The sequence below is a fragment of the Procambarus clarkii genome, chromosome 43 (assembly GCF_040958095.1).
Source record: "Procambarus clarkii isolate CNS0578487 chromosome 43, FALCON_Pclarkii_2.0, whole genome shotgun sequence".
Classification (NCBI taxonomy): domain Eukaryota; kingdom Metazoa; phylum Arthropoda; class Malacostraca; order Decapoda; family Cambaridae; genus Procambarus; species Procambarus clarkii.
In genome coordinates, this window is record NC_091192.1 from 29496844 (window position 1) to 29521306 (window position 24463).

The 24463-nt window shown below is 37.7% G+C and overlaps 1 pseudogene; it reads right to left on the reverse strand.

Moving 5' to 3' along the window:
- Positions 1-947: 947 nt before the first annotated feature.
- LOC138349922 (mitogen-activated protein kinase kinase kinase 13-like) lies at positions 948-21899 on the reverse strand (annotated as a pseudogene).
- Between the last annotated feature and the right edge of the window lie 2564 nt (positions 21900-24463).

Genomic DNA, 24463 nt, shown 5'->3' on the forward strand with positions numbered 1-24463 from the left:
GAATCTTCTCTAACTTTGCCTTGTGTTTAACTGGATGTGGACTCCAGGCAGGAGCTGCATATTCCAGGATTGGTCTGACATAAGTGGTATACAGGGTCCTGAACGATTTCTTACACGAGTTTCTAAAGGCAGTTCTTATGTTGGCCAACCTAGCATATGCCGCTGATGATATTCTTTTGATATGGGCCTCTGGGGACAGGTTCGGTGTGATATCAACCCCCAGATCTTTCTCTCTATTTGACTCTTGCAGAATTTCTCCTCCCAGATGGTACCTTGTGTTAAATTGTTGTGATAACTACACAGCTATAATTTAGTGATTTAGGATTATACAACCCCTACACCCGATGTGATTAAGAAACATAAACATAATATCAAATAATGGAAGTGACACGATTGAATGGGAATAGGCTATTCCCCTAATTATTAGAATAAATCAAATGCATATACTGTGTATACTACTGTATTCTTTACATAAGTTTAAACCTGTTTCAAATTTTACTAGTTTATTTATTTATTTAAAAAAATCCATTTCTTAACCTATTGGGATGAAATTTTCATGACGCTGATGCCAAATAACAGATTTGTTTAAAAAATTTCACTATACAGTACTGTATTTCATATTTGGAAAAATACTCCTCAGTCACCGGACTCCTTAATATGAACAAACAATGCATAGGTCTCTTGACCTGTCCTCATGCTATATTTGTGTATATCTAACTACAGTACAGTACTAGATGAGCACAAAAGTCAAGTGAAAATAAACATTGCCCAAATGCTTCTGTCATTCTGCGAGAATGCATTATGATACTATTGAAGCAATTCACCTTGCAGCAATCTTTCCAGGTGATTAGTGTAGCTTTATATTGTAACTTAACTAAAAAAATAGTCTAGAATTTTTTTTTATTTTAATAGCAAGTAACAAGAAGCAGGATATGCAAACAACAGTACTTTGTATTTCACATTTATTTTATTTTGAAGGTAGAGTATTTTTCCAGAACAATCACATGGTAATTCTGGGATAGGGATACATGAACAAAAATGAAGACAAGAAAGGCAGAGAGACTAAAGACAGAAAACATTACAGCATAGTGAGAATCATCTTGAGATGTGTGTAAAAGTATACTGAGAGGAAGAATAGCTGAGCAAGGGCAATTGGGAGCTGAGGAAAAGATGACTCTAGGTGTGTAATGAATAAGAAGTTAAGAAAAAGGAACTGTGGGTGAAAAGATAATAAATAAGGAGCTGAGGAGGGTGAAAAGATAATAAATATGGAGCGTGATGTTTGTGAAGGTGTGAAAAAATAATTTGTAAAGGCTGGGGAAGGTGATAAGTAGGAACAGATTGAAGGAAATGCTGGAGCAAAGAAACTATCTTGTTAAGTCACTTTCATTGTACCATTATAGAAAATAGATATGCAAAAACTTATTGAACCATGAAAGAGATCATTTTACATTTATACAAATATTGGAAATTCACTGCTGCCAACTCGAACTGAATTTGGCACCATTATATTTCTAATAAAAAGAATATTTATATATGAGTTCTTATTCATTAAATGAAAAAGAACAGCAGTGTAAAATTTTAGTGCAGATTTATAATTTTGCATGATTTGCAACTGTACAGAAATCTGTCAACACCTTGTAATAAACCTGCCATCTACAGGGAAATGACTGATCGGTAAAATTAGCCAAGTTTCCCAGAACTGACTTCAGGATGAATATATAGATGATTCATGGGCCCAATGAACTGCAAAAGGAGATAATGTAGTGAAGCTTAATTAACACAGTGCTATACATAACTGGCTATGAACATGACAAAAAAATATCTGGAATACAATATATACACGGGTATATCCAAAACCTACTCACACTAAAATTTACATAATATGTACAATAAAATAATTTAACACTGGTATAGTTTAATATTTACTCCAGCTGGATCATTCATAATTTAAGGGTCATCACCACCCAGTAATTTTACGGAAACAATTTATATGAATAAATTCTCTACACCCAAATTTTATCAGCTCATACACTATATAACTTAATCTTGTTACATTTAAAATATGATTTTCATATAATAATACTTCTCAGGTTGTAATAAAAACAAATCCATGTGTTAACGTACTTATAGCGGAGTATGCCGGGTAACTACGCCCACACACTACAGTACAGTACAGTACTCGCATTAATTTATAATTTACATTTGTTGGCATTCACACAATGAAATTTCTTAAGAGATGCATTCATCTAATCCACTGACCATATACAGCCCACACATATATCTACACAAGACCTATCAAGGCTCAATATCAGAGAAGGTAACACACTTTCTGTAACTGAACTGAAGGTAACTGTCTTTCTGACTGTTCTATATTGTCCATTAGAGAAAGTTTTTAAATTCGCCAGTTTTTGCAGAGCCTGCAAAAATGTGTGTCCATTGCTTCTAAAAAAACAATCCACTTAAAAAGAAAGAACTATTTTTTATTATTTCATTAAAGTTCTATGTAAAATGATTCAGTCAGATATACACTTCATGTAGTTACCATCTCTGCCAGAGCTGCTTAACCTGGACTCCTCACCCACAGCAAGACATTTCGAAACCTATGTATCTTACGCAGGTACTTGGCAGATCTCGTGCAACCAAATAATGCTCACTGACAAAAATCAGTACAGTATATTAAAGTGACACATCATAATTCAATTTTTCAACTTCAATGCAGTACAGTACAGTATCAGATATCAACTTGCAAATGTTTTATACATATTGGTTTTTGTACATTTATTTTAATTATAAAGAAAATATTCAAATATATTTGTAAGTTTTCAGTAATGTTATTTTATACAAATCTCAGTTTTTTTAATTACAGACCAGCCATTTCAGTTACTTACTTGGACTATGAATAATGTTTTCAGTTTGTGACATCATTCTGATGATTATTTGCACGATACACTGAGAGAATGATACATCCAAAGATTCACACCCATGAATCCTGCTAGCCACAGTAATATTCACTGAAAGTCATACCTTCTTTGGTTGCATTTCTTCTGCCGTTAAAGATCAACACAAAACGATATCAATCGGTATGACCAGCATTACCTATACAGGATTCAATCAATTTTCAATGACAAAAATGTTTATAATTGTACAGAGTATTTTATTTCCATCAAAATGAACTGTTCTTCATTGCCACACGCTGAAAATTGCCCGTCACTCTACACATATACTTGCAACCCTTTTGTATCTTCTTCATGTGTTTTATTTTTTCTTGATTATGAACATTTTGAGGTTTATGCCCGAATCCTGAAACATTATTTGATGGATTGCCATCACTGGAGTGAAGACCACTCTCATTCAATAGGTACTATGGATGATAAGAACATAATGTACTTGGAATGGTATTTACAATGTTAAAATTGGAGGTATGTTAAGAATAAATACAATACTGTATCAGTAATTACTACTGATTACATTTGCCTTCGTTACATACTAGTAGTGCTAGTTATCAATAGCCTACAAGCCAGAATGTACACTCTTACCAGTTCAAGTAACGTTTCAGAATTTGAGATTATGCACTCCAGACTAGAGAATACAAGCTGAGGACAAAACACAACCAAATAGCTAGTTATAAACATAACAAATAACTGTACCGTTAAGTCATATACACATTACATAAGAAGCTTTAAATTACAGTAATGTACAAATGCCAGCTATCAACAAAATGGAATGCTTAGTTTCATCATGAAAGAAAAATGTAAGTCTTAAAACCTATATTATACAAATAACAATTGAGGGCAACATGAGGAAAATCTATTGAGCACTTTTAACAGTAAATTGTCATATGGAATGCATTAACTTAATAAAATTTAACACAGAGGTCATAAGATATTATCTGGAGAACAATAACATTCGTGAATGGCCACAATTGCAAGGTCTTATATTCAAGAATTTGTCAAAACCTGTTGTAAGTTCCTTTAGTGAATATCTTCATAGAACTGTATTTTATTATAAAAAGAAATCTTATTGATGATAAAGTTGTGCAACTGTGCTCATCAGGTTGTTTAAGGAACCAGGAGGAATGTGCATTTTCAGATACTGTATTCCCTTGTTTCCTGAACAGTAAGATATATTACATATGTTGAATTTAACACTTCATATTATCTGAAAACATTCAGAAGTGTCACATCTGGAAATGTTTTGGTAAATATTATAGAGGTTCTTGCATGCAAAATTAAATGATTTCCAAACAAAATTAATTTGTAACCTTATATAGGGATTCTTGATGGTCGCTTAAATATTTATATGTACTGTACACATCAAATATTTTAGTATCCAAAAGTTTTTGTTACATGTATAATGATCATTTAATGATAAATTCCAAAGTGGTTCTTAGTATTTTGGTATATTAATAATTAGGTCAAGTACTGATGATCTTAAATACAGCTAAGTAGAGGTATAACTCCATGAACACATCACAATATTCACTTCACTAAAAATTGCCATGGTTATATACTGTACTCTGAATTATTATAAATTCACCATTCACCAGCAGAATCTTGCCCTTCTACTGCCTCAATATTAAGACTGTTTCTTGACCCAACACTAGTTTTGTCTTGAAGTATGACAGGAGCTACTGCCTTGACACTTATAGCATCTCCATCATCATCAGAGTCTGAGGTGTCGCTGACATGAGATGATCCGGCACCATTCTGAAATATAAGTCAGGTATTTAATCTTAATCTCATCACTGTAAGACACAGCGGTTAATGCCGAGATTTTAGCAAATACAATTCTCAGGAAGATTGACATGGCAATGTGGCAGATTATATGAAATGAGTGTTAGACAAACAAGGGGACACAGAAACAAAGTACTGTACCCAAAATGTACAGACCCTAGAAAGATTTTGTCAGTGTCAGAGTAGTGAACAAATGGAATGCATTATAAAGTACCATACAGTACTTTAAATGTAGATAAGGTAATAGCCCAGTAGGCTTGGGAAACTGTACACATTTAAAGATTGAAAAATAGGAGCCGAAGGGCAATCCCTGTAAACACAATTAGGCGAATACTCAAACCTGTGTTCGTTCGTGTTGCTGTGGCTGATCATGGCTGAAGGGTGGACATCAGCCATTGTTTGGTTATCAACTTTAATGATACCTAAATTTATACATGACCAGCAGCATATCAAACGGTGCAGGCATGCTGGCACTCTCTCTACCTACAGCTGGCGTATGAAATGCAGCAGCATACAAATGGATAGTGCCACTTGCTATGAACATGATACCACTCGGGTAGATAAATTCACAACTATTTGTAATATTTTTCTTTAATTACTGGTTTACAATGTATGTAATATCTGGGAACAAGAAAGGTTTCTTTTGATAGGAAATGCATTTTTGTGATAACAATATTTTATTGAAGAGTTAAATTACTAAAACAAATTTGCTTTTACCCATCCTACAAAATTCTCTTGCCCACTACATTAAAATTAATCTTTAAAAAAAAATAGATTTCCTTACCATTAGCCTTGATGGGTAACGGCTAACTCCTTCATGAACGACTGCTCTTCGACTATAGTACATCCCTCTCACAGAAGGCCCAGGCTCATCTTCCGACACACCTCCCTCACTACTCTGCGTACTCTGTGTAGACCTTGTCATGCAAACAGATCGATGGTTTTTGCTCCTTGGTATAGGTCGACGCATGAAGCTGTAAAAAGAATAAAATACAGAATACTGTAATAATGTCATAGGAGATAAATCAGTATTAATGGCATTCCCTCAAAATAAACTTTTATTCACAAATACATCAAGCCACATTTACTGTTGCCTTATCTATAGTCAGACTCCACTTGGACTATGCTGTGTAGATCTGACAGCTAAAATACAGAATGGATATGAACTCTCTTGAGAAAATACAAAGATTGACAAGGCTGATACCTGGTATTGAGGAACTTTCCTACACCCACAGATTAACGCATCTCAATCTGCTCTCGGTGGAGAGGTACCTAACAAGGTGTTATATGATCTAGGTATTGAAGTGAGTCAAGAACCATAAACATGGTTCTGAAACTGTCAGAACCAGCAACATTGGGTACATAAGATAAATTTTGTTTCAGGAAGGATACAGTCATGCTGGTTAATATGATTACGGATGAGTGGAATGGGTTCTTGCCTATCATTATTGAGACAAACAGTTTAACAAGTTTCAAGAATAGTTTGGATATATATTTGGGTGAGAGTGGGTGGATTCAAATGGGGGTCTGCCTAGTATAGGCCTGCTGTGATGTTTTCCAGTTCTCATGATTTTTAAATATTGTGTTCACTTTCACAACTAGACAAATACGATATGCTTGGCAAGGAGCAACTGAAAACACTTGTCCATGGAACAAATGTACACTTGTCCATGGAACAAATGTACACTTGTTAAATTTTAAAATCATATCCTAAAACTTTTCTTTATAGCTAAACCTACCTTTTCACTCTTTAATTTTACAATTTTATCCATCTCTATTTTTTGTTCACATTACAGTATATATATTTCAGCAATCTACTATCCTTTACTGTACTAGCTTGTTCTATTACTAAATTGGTGAGCAATAGTAATGTTGTACATCTACTTACCATCTCCGCTTGATGACTTGATAGTTACCATCCAGTGACCCATCATCACAGTCATCTTCATCTTCTTCTGATGCTGAAACTTCATGACCGACTGAATCATGACTGGAATCGATTTCACTGGATGCTACCATATCAGAATTCCTATTGAGAATGTCTTGATCGATACTGGAATGCCTCTCATCCTCATCTGCTTCATTTGTCGTATTTGAGGATTGACTCTGTGACATTCCTTCTAGCTTTGGCTGATTAACATCCATTGGTGTAGACTCAGAAAAGTCATTTTCTGGGATAGGCTGTTCAAATCTCATGAGAGGGCCATGTCTGACTTGTCTGTAGCCATTTGGTAGAGCTTTCTTATCAGCCAAAACTCTTTCAATTGCATCCCATTTGTCACCAAGTTGGTGTAAAATGTCTACATCATCCTCATTGTTATTAAGAATTTGAAGCGTTTCCTCAATAGTATATTCTTGCCTACCCTCACTCAGTCTAGCTACCACAGGATCAGCTATTGGAAAATTTTTATTTGAATCGTTTGAGTCTGTTGATGTGAACCGTCGGTATTGTTGTCTTGGACAATGCTCACAACACGGACTCTGTTCTGGGATTGTGTTGCCATTAGGACTTGTTTCTAAAACAGTATGTCCACAGGGCGGCTTACTACCCCCACCTGTATCTATCTCTTCTTGCTGAAGAGGAAGGGTGGATGGTTTGTTAGGCCCTGGAGTCTTTACAGGAGATGTGTCTGTTTCACTCATATCCATGTGGTCGGTCTGTGTTCCAGAGTCAACAAGTATAGGAACTCTTTCTTGACTTGGGCTTAAACTATATCCCTAGGTAAATAAAATTTGAATTAGTAATCATATACTGTATGACCAACTCATTATGCAGTAAGATATATTGTACAGTATGACATGAAATATTGGAAACTAAGATAGCACAGTAATAAAACATACTGCACAGTACTTTAATCATTATGCCATAGCAAATTAATACTAATATTTCCATTTTATAATATGCACATAAATAATACATAGAGTACAGTATTTATAAAAGTATGATACCTACCCTTCTATCTGGCACTACACAATGTTTGGGACTAGTGGCCGAGCTGACATATGCTACAACACCCCCGTGACTCTTGTTACGCTGATGACGGGACCGCCGTCGACTTGAGCCTGACCCGCCACGCACAAAATCTGACTCTTGGTGACCTGACTCTATTGCATTTCCTCCAGTGTGAGATGGAGAAGATATTCGGGTGTGATTTTGGGAAACGTGGAGGGAGACAGGGCGTGTTGTGGACAAGGGTAGATTATTTGTCCCTATTTCTGTATACAGAGGTTTCTTCGATCGGTTCTGTTGGGACAAATTTTATTAAATTCCTTAGCTCGACATTAATTTCTAAACTGTAATATTCTCCTATTAAGCAACATTTCCTATTTCTCTATGTTTTTACATTATTATTATGATGTTATTATTATTATTATGATTATTATTATTATTATTATTATCATCATCTTTCATATTTCCCTGCTTCCTTCCTAATTTGTTGCATGTAAACTAAAGCTGAAAAGTCTTTAAACATTTGAAAATGTGCATTTAAATAGCATTTATGTATTTAATGAACATAATTCGTTGTGATGAATTATGATGACATGAATAATAAATGACTTACTGCCCATTACAAATGTCAAATAAGACATAAATAATAGCAACTATGATAAAGCAGGTAAATCAATAAGCAATAATATGAATATTTAGTACTACTGTACTGGGTAAGCAGTTTCCCCAAGCATGAGAATGGCGCTGCCCAATAAACTCGCCCCTCGGGGCAAAATTTAAAAAAAAAAATACCAGGAAGGATCAAATATTGTAACGCATAAAGGTTTGTTATGGGAGTGCATATGGGAACATATGATTAAAATCAAGGTTTATGTAGTTGCAATTAAATCTCTTCAGAAGATGTGAAATATTCCGTATAAAGTGAAAACATTTTTAAGGATACTAAATGGATGAGAGTTTTAAGAATATAATAGTTAGATAGAAAATGCATCTGCACACACTACAAAATAGACAAAGCATATCAATATGAAACTGATAAAACAGATAAGATACAGTGACCAGTAAAATGGAAATATAATTTGATTTTGTAATACATTATGAACTGAACTGATCTGAAGCCAGAAATTGTTCTTTATAAAAAAATTGGCAATGGCTGTACTTCATTAACGTTTCAATTTGTCCACAACATTTACTGTATTTAAAGAACTACTGATAAAGTTCCTATTTTTTCAGCTGTAATTTCATTAAATAATTTCCCGCTTGCTATTTAAGAGAAAATATATTCAGCACTCAGTACTATGCATATTAGCATTTTTATGTACAATTAACAAAACCTGGATATTAACTGAAGGCTAATATCTAGCCAAATTAATGTGTTGTACAAACAGTACTTACCGAATATAAATTTTACATTACCAAAGTACTTTCATAGTACTTACCGAAGATAACTTGGAAGGAGAAAGTATACTGGATGGGGCCTCAGGACTAGTTTGGTTGGAAGAGGTAAGCTGGCTGCCTTTACGAGCCTGCAGTCTCTCTTGGGCTTTGATCAATGGTCGCACAATCCTTCGTTTACCTTTGTGTATCTGATTTGCATGCTCCCGCCTGGAAGACGACCTACAACTTTATATTTACTGCCAATCTTTTTTCTTTAACTGTTCAAAAATTATTATAATGCAATCTTAGTGTATAATACACATGCACAGAGATAGTAACTGTTTGATTAGTGCCACTGACTAGTGGCTTTAGGTATTGTATGTACTAGCTCTGTCTATAAATCCAACATTATGTTTGTAAATCAACTATGTATGTACTTTCCTGAATAAAATTTACTTACTTTACTGTACTTTACTATTTTCTCTTATTTCATAATATTTAAATTATCTAAACATTTATTGCAGAAAAATGTCACAATAATGGTGCTGAAAACAAATAACATAACTCACACCATATATGAAATTAAAGAAAAGTGACGATGTTTTGGTCCATTCATGATCATTATGATCATTCTGATCATAACTTAATAAGGGTTCAAGACTGACCTAAATGTCTTCACTCTCATTTCAACTCAGATGTGTGAGTTGGGTTCTTTATAGAATAGTATTAGTAATTGGTATAATTGTTTTAAATAAAAATGTGAGTTACATTTTTCTATAATACTATTCTGTACTAAATTTTAGCTCATGCAGAATCCACAAGAAAATTTACCATTCTACTTGGTACATTCATATTATACACATCCTACTATAATTTAATATATTTTCCTCCATTCTATAATCTCTTAAAAATATTTTCAAATATTTCCATAATGCACCTAATGCCTCAACAAGCATTATATCATTTACAAATTTGCTACCATACCGTATACTGTCAAGTGCTGTGAATTATTAAAAGAAAGTATCTAGCTGGGAAGACTATGTAGCATCGTCTGTGTCAAGGGATATTCTAAAGGTATAAATATTCTCTCAGGATGCCAATACAAGAACAAAGGGATACGAGCTGTGCGACACCAAAGATATAGGATTCGATGGGTTTTATGGAGGGACAAGTAACCCAGGGGGACATTTAAGAAACCAAGCCTGTATGTTGTAAGCTAATGTCCACACAAAGACTTTAAATTAAATTAATTGTAGACCTTAAAATAATGTAGAGCTGTTCATATTTGGCATCATTGTCTTCAGAGTCTAGCACATATGAAAATTACTCTCAAACATTTTCAGTTTTTTGCAGCTCTTCCTCCAGTAATGATAACTGATCTCATGATGACACATCATCATCATTGTCTTCAGAGTCTAGCACATATGAAATTACTCTCAAACAATTTTAGTTTTCCTTGCAGCTTTCTCCAATAATGATAGCTGACCTCATGATGACACATCCAGTTACCAGCCTGACCCAGTGATGTTTAACCTGACTGGATAATATTATCATATTCATACATACAGTAAATAAATTATTGTTTATATTATGCATATATATAATATGATATATGTACTGTATTACACATACTGTATGAATAATGATGTACACACATCTCGCCAATTCACCTGCTCATATCTCATTCTCCATTTTTTGCGATAAAAAATTAAATCTCAGATTTTCAGCACACACCCACTACTATGATTACCAGCATTTTACATTTAATTTTTGTGTTTGTCCTTATATATGGTACCCTAATTACCCTACGCTTGCAGAAGACGCCAGAGTTGATCCAGTTACAGTACTGGAAATACAAATGGAACAAGATTTCAGATTACTGCTACAATGCTTACTGAAAGTTTCTTTTTTGTCACCACAGGAGATTCATATAGTATATAATTGACAGCACTTCATTACTTATTGTGTTCAACAGCTGCATTACAACCTTGCTGAGAAAATTTACTGTACAGTAGAGGGTTAGTAGGTATCTATCTACATTTACTGTATATATAACTAAGTCATCTCTTCCTTTCTTGGATTTGTTTTTTACGTGACACTGCAGGTATGATAGGGAATATTATTTACGAAAGTTAGCTTTCAGAATTTAAGTAAGATAAATTTATCTCTTCGTAGAATACTCAGTTGATTTTTTGTTTACAGTATACTGTACAGTAAAATGTATATATAAAGGAGGTAAAATGAGATGTGTTAGTATAGATGTAAGTTGGGTGATGTGAGGGGTTGCAGTAGTTTAGCTCCATGCACATTGTTAGTTAGATAGAGATAAACTAGCAAGTAATAACATGCGAGAAGAGCAGAGTGGAGGGGACATAGTATCTGATTTTAAAAGTAAAGTATATAAACTGTTAAATCCTTTTTAGGTAATGTGCTCTATATGAGTGCTAAATTAACTCTTGTGAGTGTACAAGTTAAGGAATTTTCCCTCACTTATACTTTCAGTTTATACTGTATTTGTACTTTAAGGTCTATTTGGTTACATTATTTGTTTCCAAATCAAATGTAGTGGATCCTTTCTGTGTTAAGTGTGAGCCTGTTGACTGACATCCATGAGAAAGTGGACCTTTTTTTTTAACTCGTTGTTTACTAGGTCATTTAGGGTACAGGTATGTGGTTTGGAGAGATGATAAAGGTAGTAATAGTGTCTGTTGTTGAGATATGACTGGATATCATTCAGCGTGTTCCCTTGAATTCTGTAATGCTGAAATTTAAGTAGGAAGTTAGTGTGATTTATAATATTCTTAAAAAAAAAGAAAAAGATTTTCTTAGATTAAGGACCTGCCCGAAAACGCTGCGCGTGCTAGTGGCTTTACAAGACTGTAATTACCATATTTGTATCCTCACATTCCTTATGTACATTCTTGTATATGCATAAATAAATAAATAAATAAATAAATATTAAATTCTTTCCTTTGGTCAATTAAGAAGTCAATTGGAAATTAATTTTGTCTAGGGATGTATTGATCAAGTCAAATAAACTAACACTGGCAATATTGGTACTCTTTAGGGATCTGAAGCTGAGATGGCTGAAATGTTGTATAATAATGTATGATGATTTCATATTAGTCTCTAATTATTTATGTCATCTGTGGTACCCTCTTATGAATTGGAATTACTGTACTACTTGCATTTTTGGCAAATCAGGAAAGGTTTGTGATTCAAGAGCTCTGTTGAAGAGAAGAGCTATGGCAAGTGAAAGTAATGAGGAGCTTTCTTGAACATTTTCAAATATTGTTGGTATTTCAGTGTTATTGCCCGTGGTTTTGCATAAATTATGGAGATAATGTCTGAGGGATGATTGACAAAAGGTAGGGTTAGGAAAGCTGCAAGTGAGATGTGTTAACAACATTTGTCCAAGATTCTGAAATATTTCTAGCAAGAATAACTTTCAGTTGAAGATAAGAAGCTATCGAACTATGTTTCTATTTCTAAATTTGAGGGCAAGATGTTACCATCTTGATGAATTTAATTTGTTTGTTGTTTGAGTGTTGTGTAAGTAGCTTTTAGGTAATTCTTTTGTGACTAGGCCAAGTTTATGTGGTTTTATATTCATGTTTGTTAATTATATTAAGTATATCATTTGTTATTTGTGAGCCATGGATTGTTAAATCTCGTATCAGTTGTTGGTTTGCTGAGGGAGAGGATGACATGTATTGTAGAGACAAATTATAGTAAGAAAGATATCAGATGATGTAAGATGCCATGTACATTATTTAATTCTGATTCCCAGTTATATTGCAAAGTTCATCTATGAGGGTTGTATGTTGCTGTATAGTGTGAAGGTAAATTTTTTTGTATTTAAGGATATTTATGTTTGTTACGAGGAGGTAGAAAAGTGATCAGTTGTTCTATCAGTAATTATACAAGACGGGAGAGGGGCTATATTAGTCCATATATGATCCAGAGTTGAAGTACAGTAGTTGTTTGAACAATTAGAGTGGATTTGATGATTGTGGGTATTAGCATGCAGGATTCACACATTAAACTTACTTCAGCAGTTCTTTTCACGTTGCTCTAGTTGTAGCATTGCTGCCGATAGTTCTAGATACAAATCGTTAGCGATTACCAGTTTTCGTTCCCAATGTTCACGTATGTCCTGCAATAACCAGAGTAACATTAAAATCAGTGATATTTACTTGAAAACCTTACAACCTTTAAAATTTGAATTCATTAGAGTATTGAGTAATTAATATTAGAAAATTTTGAAATCCAACCTGTGCATGTTTGAGTTCATCATGACGCCGTTTTACCAAGTCTTCTTCTATGTGTGGAATATGTGACCCTCTTGAGTTCATAGATGCCATTTGCTGTCGGATCTCTGCTTTCCATGACATCTGAAAAGAGAAATAAAGAAGATTACCAAAAAATGTGAAAACACTATTGAAAATACCATACCATATACTGTACACTATAGGGCAAGAAACATAAAATCAGAAATACAATAAGTTATAGACAGCAGACATACTAATGCCTATCACTTTATCTGTTCAATTCGCACTTAAGCTTTTGAATAAAGCCTTCAGATAATAATCAGTCTTACATTACTTTTCATCCTTGCACCACCTGTGTCATTAACTCGTTTGTACCTGGGCTATTGTTGGCCGTGTTACTTATTGTTAAGAAAATGGTGACATGCTACGGTGTTTGTGTATCCTCTCATGCAGTCCTTGTATCACAAAGATAGGTGCAAACTACACAATCTACACCATTATAAATACAAAAGAGTAATGATATCTACTAGTTTAAAGTATAGTACTGTATTAACTATTAAAATTTAAAACTCATCTACAAATATTATATTTTTTGTAAAGTCAAACTGTAATTTAGGCTACAATAACATTACCATAAGGAATATGCATTTACTTTAAGCCTTACAGTGCCGAAGTGTATGATATAATATAACACTTGTAAAAAACTACATAATACAATCAAATACAGCACTATATTTCCTTTAAAAAAATAAAAATTGTTACAGTATTATTATTATTTTTATTATTTTGAATAAACAATTTCTACAATATTACATGTGCTTATATACATTGCAAACCATGCATTAGTGTAATTTTCCATTTTAATCTATCTATGATATGTACTGTATATCTATTTAATAAAAATAATAATAATAATGATGTTTATTCAGGTAAAAGTACATACAAAAAATAGTATCTGTTAGATTAAGGACCTGCCCGAAACGCTGCACGTACTAGTGGCTTTACAAGATTGCAAATACTATGCTATGTATTCTCTCTAACCCAATGTACCTTCTTGTATATAAATAAATAAATAAATAAATAAAGTTACAAACAGAATGTTGGATTTATAGATAAGAGCTAGTACGTATATATTATGCCGAAAGCCACTAATACACGCAGTGTTTCAGGCAAGAATTTGTTTGATGTCATTGTTTCCTCAAGGAACTTTTCTACCTTTATTGGAAATGGCTTCATGTAGAATTTTTTTACGGACATTGTAATACCTTTGAGTGTTGAAGACTTAAAAATGCTTAAAATATTGCCAAAAGAAATATCAAACAAATAAGAATTGCTTCATTAAACATTGACAAGCAAGTTTGTACCCAATTTTAATTATATTTCACAGTACTGGAATCTGATATTTATATTTAAGACATTAAGAATTTTGAAGATACTATAAGCTCACCTGGGTTTTAAAATATGTTTCTGGGGGAGTGCTGCGAATCTCTACTGCTGCAATATCAAGATGCATCAAAATATACTTAAATGATGGTCTATTCTCGGTTTACTGTTCCAACACATTTGAACAATTAATCTGAAGCCATCAGGACAAGTGGAGGGGATGGGTAGATGCAAAGAGTTGGAACCCACACCATAGATGATGGCCGAATTATCAACGTCACGATAAGGAATCTCGCACGTCAGCAGCTCCCATAATACTACACCAAAAGACCTAAAAGAAACAAAACACACTTATTATGTTTAAGTTACAAAGAAAAATGAATGGTTTAAAGTAAACAAAATACACTAGTGTCTGTACCAAAATATGATAAGAGTGTCTATACCATATCAATTATTTATAATTTCTTTAGGACCATGAACAACTATTCTACAAGCGTACCAAATTAAGGACAGGAGCGGGAGGAGCGGGATACGAGGACAAGGAGCGGGATACGAAGACAAGGAGCTGGGATATGAGGACAAGGAGCTTGGGATTCGAAGGCAAGGAGCTGGGATACGAGGAGTGAAAGAACGGTAGTACTCAAACCCTCGGGCCATCACACACACACACACACACACACACACACACACACACACACACACAACACACACACACACACACACACACACGCGCGCGCGCGCGCGCGCCAACACACACAACCCAGATGTAATCGGACTCACTGAAACAAAACTCTCAGGAAACATAACGAATGCCGTGTTTCCCCAGGAGTACACAGTAATAAGGAAAGAGAGGGAAGGTAGGGGAGGAGGCGGAGTGGCTCTACTGATGAGAAAGAAATGGAGTTTCAAGGAGATGACTATCCCGGGCTGTGAGGGTTCCAGAGACTACATAGCAGGCACCATGACAATGGGAGGACCAAGAATAGTAGTAGCAGTAATATACAACCCTCCACCAAATGACAGAAGACCCAGTCAAGAGTACGAAAACAACAACAAGGCAGTTAACACTATAATTGAGAGGGCAGCCTCTGCTGCCTGTAGAAATAGATCCCACCTGCTCATCATGGGCGACTTCAATCACGGAAGGATTGACTGGGAGAACGAGGAACCGCATGGAGGCGAGGATACGTGGAGAGCCAAACTATTGGAGGTAGTGACTAGAATCTTTTTAACCCAGCATGTCAGAGAACCTACAAGGATGAGAGGCAATGACGAACCAGCGAGACTCGACCTAGTCTTCACTCTGAACGACTCCGACTTAAGAGAAATCGGTTTTGAGGCCCCAGTAGAAATGAGCGACCACAGTGTACTGGTGTTTGAGTACCTGATTGAAGAAGGGTTATTGAACTCGAGGAGGGATACTGAAAACAAAAGGTTGGCATTCCGAAAGGGAAACTATGTGGAGATAAGAAAATTCCTAACAGATATAGCATGGGAAACAGAGCTCAGGGGAAAGACGGCCCAAGATATGATGGACTACATCACGCAGAAGTGCAAGCAGCAAACAAGTTTGTTCCAGTCCAAAAGGAAAACAGTGAAATTAAAATGAGAAATCCATGGTTTAATCAGAGATGTTGGCTAGCTAAGCAGCAAAGTAAAAGGGCATGGAGAAACTATAGGAATAACAGGACACTTGAGAGCAGAGAAAGGTACCAGAGTGCTAGGAATGAATATGTATGGATGAGAAGAGAGGCAGAAAGACAATACGAAAATTACATCGCAAGCAAGGCCTAAATTTTACACCAGTCTCCGTGGTGTAGTGGTAAGACACTCGCCTGACGTTCCGCGAGCGCTTTGTCATGGGTTCGTATCCTGGCCGGGGAGGATTTACTGGGCGCAAATCCTTAACTGTAGCCTCTGTTTAACTTAACAGTAAAATGGTTACTTGGTTGTAACAACGATTCTTCGCGGCGGGGATCGTATTCCAGGGACTTGCCCGAAACGCTACGCGTACTAGTGGCTGTACAAGAATGTAACAACTCTTGTATATATCTCAAAAAAAAAAAAAAATTGCTGCACAGCCACATCATGAGAAAAACAACAGTAAAGGAACAGATTATGAAATTAGGAATAGGGGCAGAAGGATTCACTACAAACGACAAGGAAGTGTGTGAGGAATTGAATAAGAAATTCCAGGAGGTTTTCACCTTAGAGCAAGGAGAAATTCCAGAGATAAGAGAGGGAATAGTTAACCAGTAACCACTGGAAGAGTTTGAGATTACCAGCGGGGAAGTAAGGAAGTGTTTACTAGAGTTGGATGTGACAAAGGCTATAGGCCCAGATGGAATCTCCCCTTGGATACTAAAGGAAGGAGCAGAAGCACTGTGCCTCCTACTCTCCATAGTGTATAACAAATCACTGGCAACAGGGGAACTGCCAGAAATTTGGAAAGCAGCTAACGTAATCCCGATATACAAGAAAGGGGATAGACAGGAGGCACTGAACTACAGGCCAGTGTCCCTAACCTGCATACCATGCAAGCTGATGGAGAAGATTGTGCAAAGAAAGCTAGTGGAGCACCTGGAGCGAAGGAACTTTGTAACACAGCACCAACATGGGTTCAGGGATGGCAGGTCCTGACTCACAGGGTTACATGAATTCTACGACCAGACAACAAAAATCAGGCAAGAAAGAGAAGGGTGGACAGACTGCATATTTTTGGATTGCCAGAAAGCCTTTGATACAATACCACACAAGAGGCTAGTGAAAAAGCTGGAGATGCAGGCTGGAGTGAAAGGGAAGGTACTCCATTGGATAAAGGAGTACCTAAGCAACGGGAGACAACGAGTCAGTGTGAGGGGTGAGGTCTCAGATTGGCGAGACGTTACAAGTGGAGTCCCGCAGGGGTCAGTCCTTGGACCTATACTGTTTCTGATATATGTAAAGGATCTCCCAGAGGGTATAGATTCGTTTCTCTCAATGTTTGCTGATGATGCAAAAATTATGAGGATTGAAACAGAGGATGATAGTAGGAGGCTACAAGATGACCTAGACAGAGTGAATGGTTCAACAAATGGCTGTTGAAGTTCAACCCGAGTAAATGCAAAGCAATGAAACTAGGCAGTGGAAACAGGAGGCCAGACTCAGGATACAGAATAGGAGATGAAGTACTTAATGAAACGGACAGAGAGAAAGATCTAGGAGTTGATATCACACCAAACCTGTCTCCTGAAGCCCACATAAAAAGAATTACATCTGCGGCATATGCGAGGCTGGCTAACATTAGAACAGCCTTCAGGACTAACTTGTGTAAAGGAATCATTCAGAACCTTGTACACCATATATGTAAGACCAATCCTGGAGTATGCGGCCCCAGCATGGAGCCCTTTCCTTGTCAAGCACAAGACGAAGCTGGAAAAAGTTCAAAGGTATGCCACTAGACTAGTCCCAGAACTAAGAGGCATGAGTTACGAGGAAAGGCTGCGGGAAATGCACCTTACGACACTGGAAGCCAGAAGAGTAAGGGGAGACATGATCACAACCTACAAAATCCTCAGGGGAATCGACCGGGTAAACAAGGATAAACTATTCAACACTGGTGGTACGCGAACAATGGGACACAGGTGGAAACTGAGTACCCACATTAGCCACATGGGACTTTAGAAAGACCTTTTTCAGTGAAAAAGCGAACCATGAACCACCGTTCATGGTTCGATGGTTCATGAAACAACCTCTAGAATTCATGCAATTTTTTTTTTGCGAGACTGGTGCCAAATAACAAAAAAATAAAAATGTATATAGCTAGCGTATATATACAATGTTTTAAGTGATGGGTCAAGTTCGCTCGAGTTATTCATCGTTGTAAAATACGATGCCGGAGTTGGAATATTCATGAAACCCATTAATAATAAGGATTCAATATGTAAATCTGAACTATCTGTGTGGAACGTCCAATGGCTTCCAAGACGAACAACCTGCCAGTATAACTCAGGTTAAACAGGCTCGGGTGAGTACATCATGGTGTTCAACCATACTGTTATCCATACCACCACGAACCTTTTACCAATCACCTTTTTTTTACCAATTACACAATTTATAGGAAATTTACCAAACACAATAACGTGGTGTGTGTGTGTGTCGATGAGAAACATATATGGGGCATTGTAATAGGATCGAACTCTTGATCTCTGGGGGGTGTCTGCCATCCACCTGGCTGTTGGTGTAGGCAGGGTGACTTTCACTCTTCACAATCGCAAAGACCCCCATAACCATTTCCTGTTGGGATCTATTATATACACGTATTACGCAAGTGCTTAACCTTATTATACACGTATTACGCAAGTGCTTAACCTTATTATACACGTATTACGCAAGTGCTTAACCTTATTATACACGTATTACGCAAGTGCTTAACCTTATTATACACGTATTACGCAAGTGCTTAACCTTATTATACACGTATTACGCAAGTGCTTAACCTTATTATACACGTATTACGCAAGTGCTTAACCTTATTATACACGTATTACGCAAGTGCTTAACCTTATTATACACGTATTACGCAAGTGCTTAACCTTATTATACACGTATTACGCAAGTGCTTAACCTTATTATACACGTATTACGCAAGTGCTTAACCTTATTATACACGTATTACGCAAGTGCTTAACCTTATTATACACGTATTACGCAAGTGCTTAACCTTATTATACACGTATTACGCAAGTGCTTAACCTTATTATACACGTATTACGCAAGTGCTCAAGCTTATTGCCTCCAGAGGTAACTATAGGAGCACGTATATATATACCGCTTATACCTGCCTATCAGTTGGTATATGTTTTAATACAGGTTTACCGTGTTTTAATACAGGTTTACCGTGTTATAATACAGGTTTACCGTGTTATAATACAGGTTTACCGTGTTTTAATACAGGTTTACCGTGTTTTAATACAGGTTTACTGTGTTTTAAATGCAGGTTTACCGTGTTGTAATACAAGTTTACCGTGTTTTAATACAGGTTTACCGTGTTATAATACAAGTTTACCGTGTTTTAATACAGGTTTACCGTGTTATAATACAGGTTTACCGTGTTATAATACAGGTTTACCGTGTTGTAATACAGGTTTACCATAATACTAGTGTATCGTAAAGCAAATTATATAGGTCATAATGAGTCGGTTTAAATATTTGCTGTCACTATAAAATGTTGTTTTCATAGTTCTAAATGATATAATTCACCCTTCAGGGAGATTGCTATATTTTATATACATATATTTAAAAGTAATATGAAGGGTTGGTGCTGAAAGTTTGATCCAGAGTGGAATATTTGATCCAATGGAGTACCCATTCCATTGGATTACAATGGAATGGGTAATTGTCTGTCATGCTTACTGTTCCTGATGAGCTGGCAGCGTTATGCCGACTACTCGTGCCTAGGATGGAGGCCAGATGTCCGTAGCTAGCCTCACTCAACTTTGCAGGGTGACTTGTGATGGGTAGGGGACTGTCGTAGGCTCGGGTGGGCCTGCCTCACTACCCAGGAACGAAGTGACTGGTGTTCGGCCAAGCGTGGCGGGGGGAACTGCCCGACAGCTTAATAGCCTCGTTAGATGGGCTCAGTTTCATTTTTCAATAATTTGAAGCTCATCTATTAGCTGGTTCGCCCAGGCTGTTACTGCCGTCCAAGTGGCTATAATGAGGTCTTTGGCCGCCTGTGACTTCATATAGTTCTGTGGGAACCTTTCAGGCGCTCGTATTCACACGTTTAATTCTGTAATTAGGTGATTATTGTTATCATTATTCAGATTATAATGAGAAGAAGTGTGAATAATTCATTAACAAAAGTTTACAGTGATGAATGTGAATATTTTGTAATACTGTTTTTACCCATTACAACATTACCCATTACCTGTTTTTACCCATTACAACACCATTTATATGTGTTGTAATGGGGCAGCTTTTGAGTACCCACTGGGATAACTTTTAGTGCTCAGTGGGACAACGTTTGGCACTCAGTGGAACAACGTTTGGCACTCAGTGGGACAACGTTTGGCACTCAGTGGTACAACGTTTGGCACTCAGTGGAACAACGTTTGGCACTCAGTGGGACAACGTTTGGCACTCAGTGGAACAACGTTTGGCACTCAGTGGAACAACGTTTGGCACTCTGGATAACTATAAGCTTGGGTTTACAAGCTTAGTAAACTTGTAAACACCACACGTTGCCTAATGTGCCCATCACAGTTTACCCCGGGATTGAGCTCGGGTCCCTCGGTTGTGGAGCCAAGGACGTAGACCACTGTGCTACAGGTCTATCAGCCTCCGAGCTGAGTCTGGAGGGGTAACGTATTGACCAATCAGCAAGTATACTCGAGTCACCATAATCCGGAGTAAACTGTCAGTCTATGTACACCAAGAAGCTGGGTATACCTCTCTGTGTATATTTCCATACGGTGTAATTTTTTTCTCTACACTGTAGAGTACAGGAGCAGACAACTGGTGACTCCTGTTAGCAGGCTTAGAGTTTTCCTTCCTATAGTTCATGGTAAACTTTGTCCCGCTAGTTTACCTTGCAACACGGCCCGCTATACAATCGGCTTAACAACCAGGTATACCCAATTACTGCTGGGTAAAGAAGGACATGCGGGAGTGACGTACATGCTGATAAGGCGGTATGCCCACTCACAGGATCTTGAGGTTATCTTGAGATGATTTCGGGGTTTAGTGTCCCCGCGGCCAGGTCCTCGACCAGGCCTCCACCCCCAGGAAGCAGCCCGTGACAGCTGACTAACACCCAGGTACCTATTTTACTGCTAGGTAACAGGGGGCATAGGGTGAAAGAAACTTGGCCCATTGTTTCTCGCCGGCGCCTGGGATTGAACCCAGGACCACAGGATCACAAGTCCCGCGTGCTGTCCGCTCGGCCAACCGGCTTCCGATGAGTGGCGCTGCCCAATAAACTAGCCCCTCGGGGAAAAATTTAAAAAATTAATCCACCCAGGATTCGAACCCAGGCCCAATCGGTGCATGGCGAGGCGAGTGTGTGTTATACCCAAGGAGCGGTTCAATGCGGTCACTGAAGCTCTGATCATCAACCACTTTGTTATCATCATTAACCACTTTGATCGTTAACCACTTTGTTATGTGAGAAACTGCAACACTGATGGCTCTAAGGGCCATTTTGCGTCTGGAAAGTCTCATTTAAGAGTGATTGCAGCGAAGCTTGTGTGCAATCAGGCAACATATTAAGCTAAGGGCGACCCTTCGAGCCAAATAGAGTAGTCGCCCTCTTGTTGTCGTCGCTCCCGTTTTCTTTCAGGGGGGTGAAAGCGTCAATGTTACCGGGTATTCCATATTACTAATACGTCGTATTTTCAACGTATTGGGGGGTCGCTACCATTCAAAATGCGACGTTCTTAGAGGACTCAAAACATCGTTTAATGCCACAAAACCTGTCCTCACACTTGATGCATTTTTTCACGTTTTTCTCCCCCCGCCGCCGCGCACAACGTCAAAATTCCGGTGCTTTAGCGACATTAAATGCACCGTAATATTGACGGTTTATCGGGCTAAGTAGTATAGGCTTCTGGCTAGTTTCAAAACCACTTCAAATATGACGTTCGTCAAATCAAAGCCAAGTTTGTCTTTGTTGTTTTATGTTTATACATTTTCTTTACTTTTGCGTTTTTAATGTTGAATTCAATTTCTTTATTATGCACCCCATACCCATCCCGTGTGTGGGCGGCGGTGGAAAGGGTTACAGAGGAACACGAATTATTATTTTTTTTAATTTAGTTCTTACTTGTCATTTGTTTTTATTTGTTTCAACTTATTTTAATTTGTTTAAGTTTAGGCTTATTTTGTTTTAGTTTTTTTTTCATTCGATTAAGGTTTTTTTTCATGTAAGTTTAATATGTTATTTATTTGTGTTTATGTTTTATTGTTGTTTATTCTCCTCTCACTATGGCTTATTCGCTTGTTTGTTTGTTTGTTTGTTTGGCCCTGTATTTGGTTACCTTTGTCACTGCTGCTTGTGTGTGTGTGTGTGTGTGTGTGTGTGTGTGTGTGTGTGTGTGTGTGTGTGTGTGTGTATGTATGTGTGTGTGTGTGTGTGTGTGTGTGTGTGTGTGTGTGTGTGTGTGTGTGTGTGTGTGTGTGCTTCATTTATCATGATTTCTACATCACTTGTTTTTGTAGCAGAAGACCTTTACACCTGCCCCCCCCCCCTCTACCCCCTCACTGCCCCCCCCCTCTACCCCCTCACTGCCCCCCCCCCTCTACCCCCTCACTGCCCCCCCCCTCTACCCCCTCACTGCCCCCCCCCCCCTCTACCCCCTCACTGCCCCCCCCCTCTACCCCCTCACTGCCCCCCCCCCTCTACCCCCACACTGCCCCCCCCCCCTCTACCCCCTCACTGCCCCCCCCCCGGGTTGACGGGGAGGTTGTAGGTCACCATCAGCTGGTTGTTAGTTTCCGGGCTCGCCATAGCCCGTGCTACATGGACACTTCGTTCTGAGTAGCTAAATCTGAAACAACAACAACATGGTTGTTAGCGGGGGTAGGAGGGGGTTGTGGGGGGGGGTTGATTGATAGTCCACGGGATATGCACGCGCGTGAACACTCTACACATCCATGCACGCACACGTACACAATACATATATAAACGCACGTGCATACACACACACACACACACACACACACACACACACACACACACACACACACACACACACACACACACACATACACACAAAGATCACGAAAACAATAACAATGCAGTGTTTCCACAGGACTATTATGTTATGCGGAAAGAGAGGGAAGGAAGAGGTGGGGGTGGTGTAGCTCTGCTGGTAAGAAAAGGCTGGGATTTTGAGGAGATGGAATATTCAGGGCTGTGAAGGTTTCAGTGACTACATAGCAGGTACTGTAACAAATGGAGGGAAAAAAATTATAGTCACAGTCATATATAATCCACCACCAAATGACAGAAGACCTAGACAGGAATATGATAGAAACAACATGGCCACCATTAACATAATAGAAAGAGCAGGCTTCTGTTGCTAGCAGGAATGGATCTGGACTACTAATTATGGAGACTTCAACCATGGGAAGATAGATTGGAAGAACAGAGACCCGCATGGAGGACCAGAAACATGGAGAGCTAAGCTGCTGGACGTGGCAACAAGAAACTTTCTAAGCCAGCATACCAAAGAGCCAACAAGAATGAGAGGAGAAGATGAACCAGCAATGCTTGATTTGATATTTACCCTAAATGAATGGGATATAAGGGAAGTTAAGATGGAAGCGCCCTTGGGAATGATGTGACCACAGTGTATTGAACTTTGAGTACCTGGTAGAGCTAGGACTTATCTCCCCCCAAAAAGAACTAGGAATCAAAAGGCTGGCATACCGAAAGGGGAATTATGAACAGATGAGAAGTTTCCTAAGTGAAATACCTTGGGACACAGACCTCAGAGACAAGTCTGTACAGGGTATGATGGACTATGTTACCCAAAAGTGTCAGGAGGCAGTAAACAGGTTCATCCCGGCCCAAAGGGAAAAATCCGAGAAGCAACAGAAGAATCCATGGTATAATAGGGCATGTATGGAAGCGAAGAAACTGAACAAAAAGGCGTGGAGGAACTTCCGGAATAACAGAACACCAGAAAGCAGGGAGAGATTACCAGAGAACCAGGAATGAGTACGTCAGGGTGAGAAGAGAAGCAGAGAAAAATTTTGAAAAT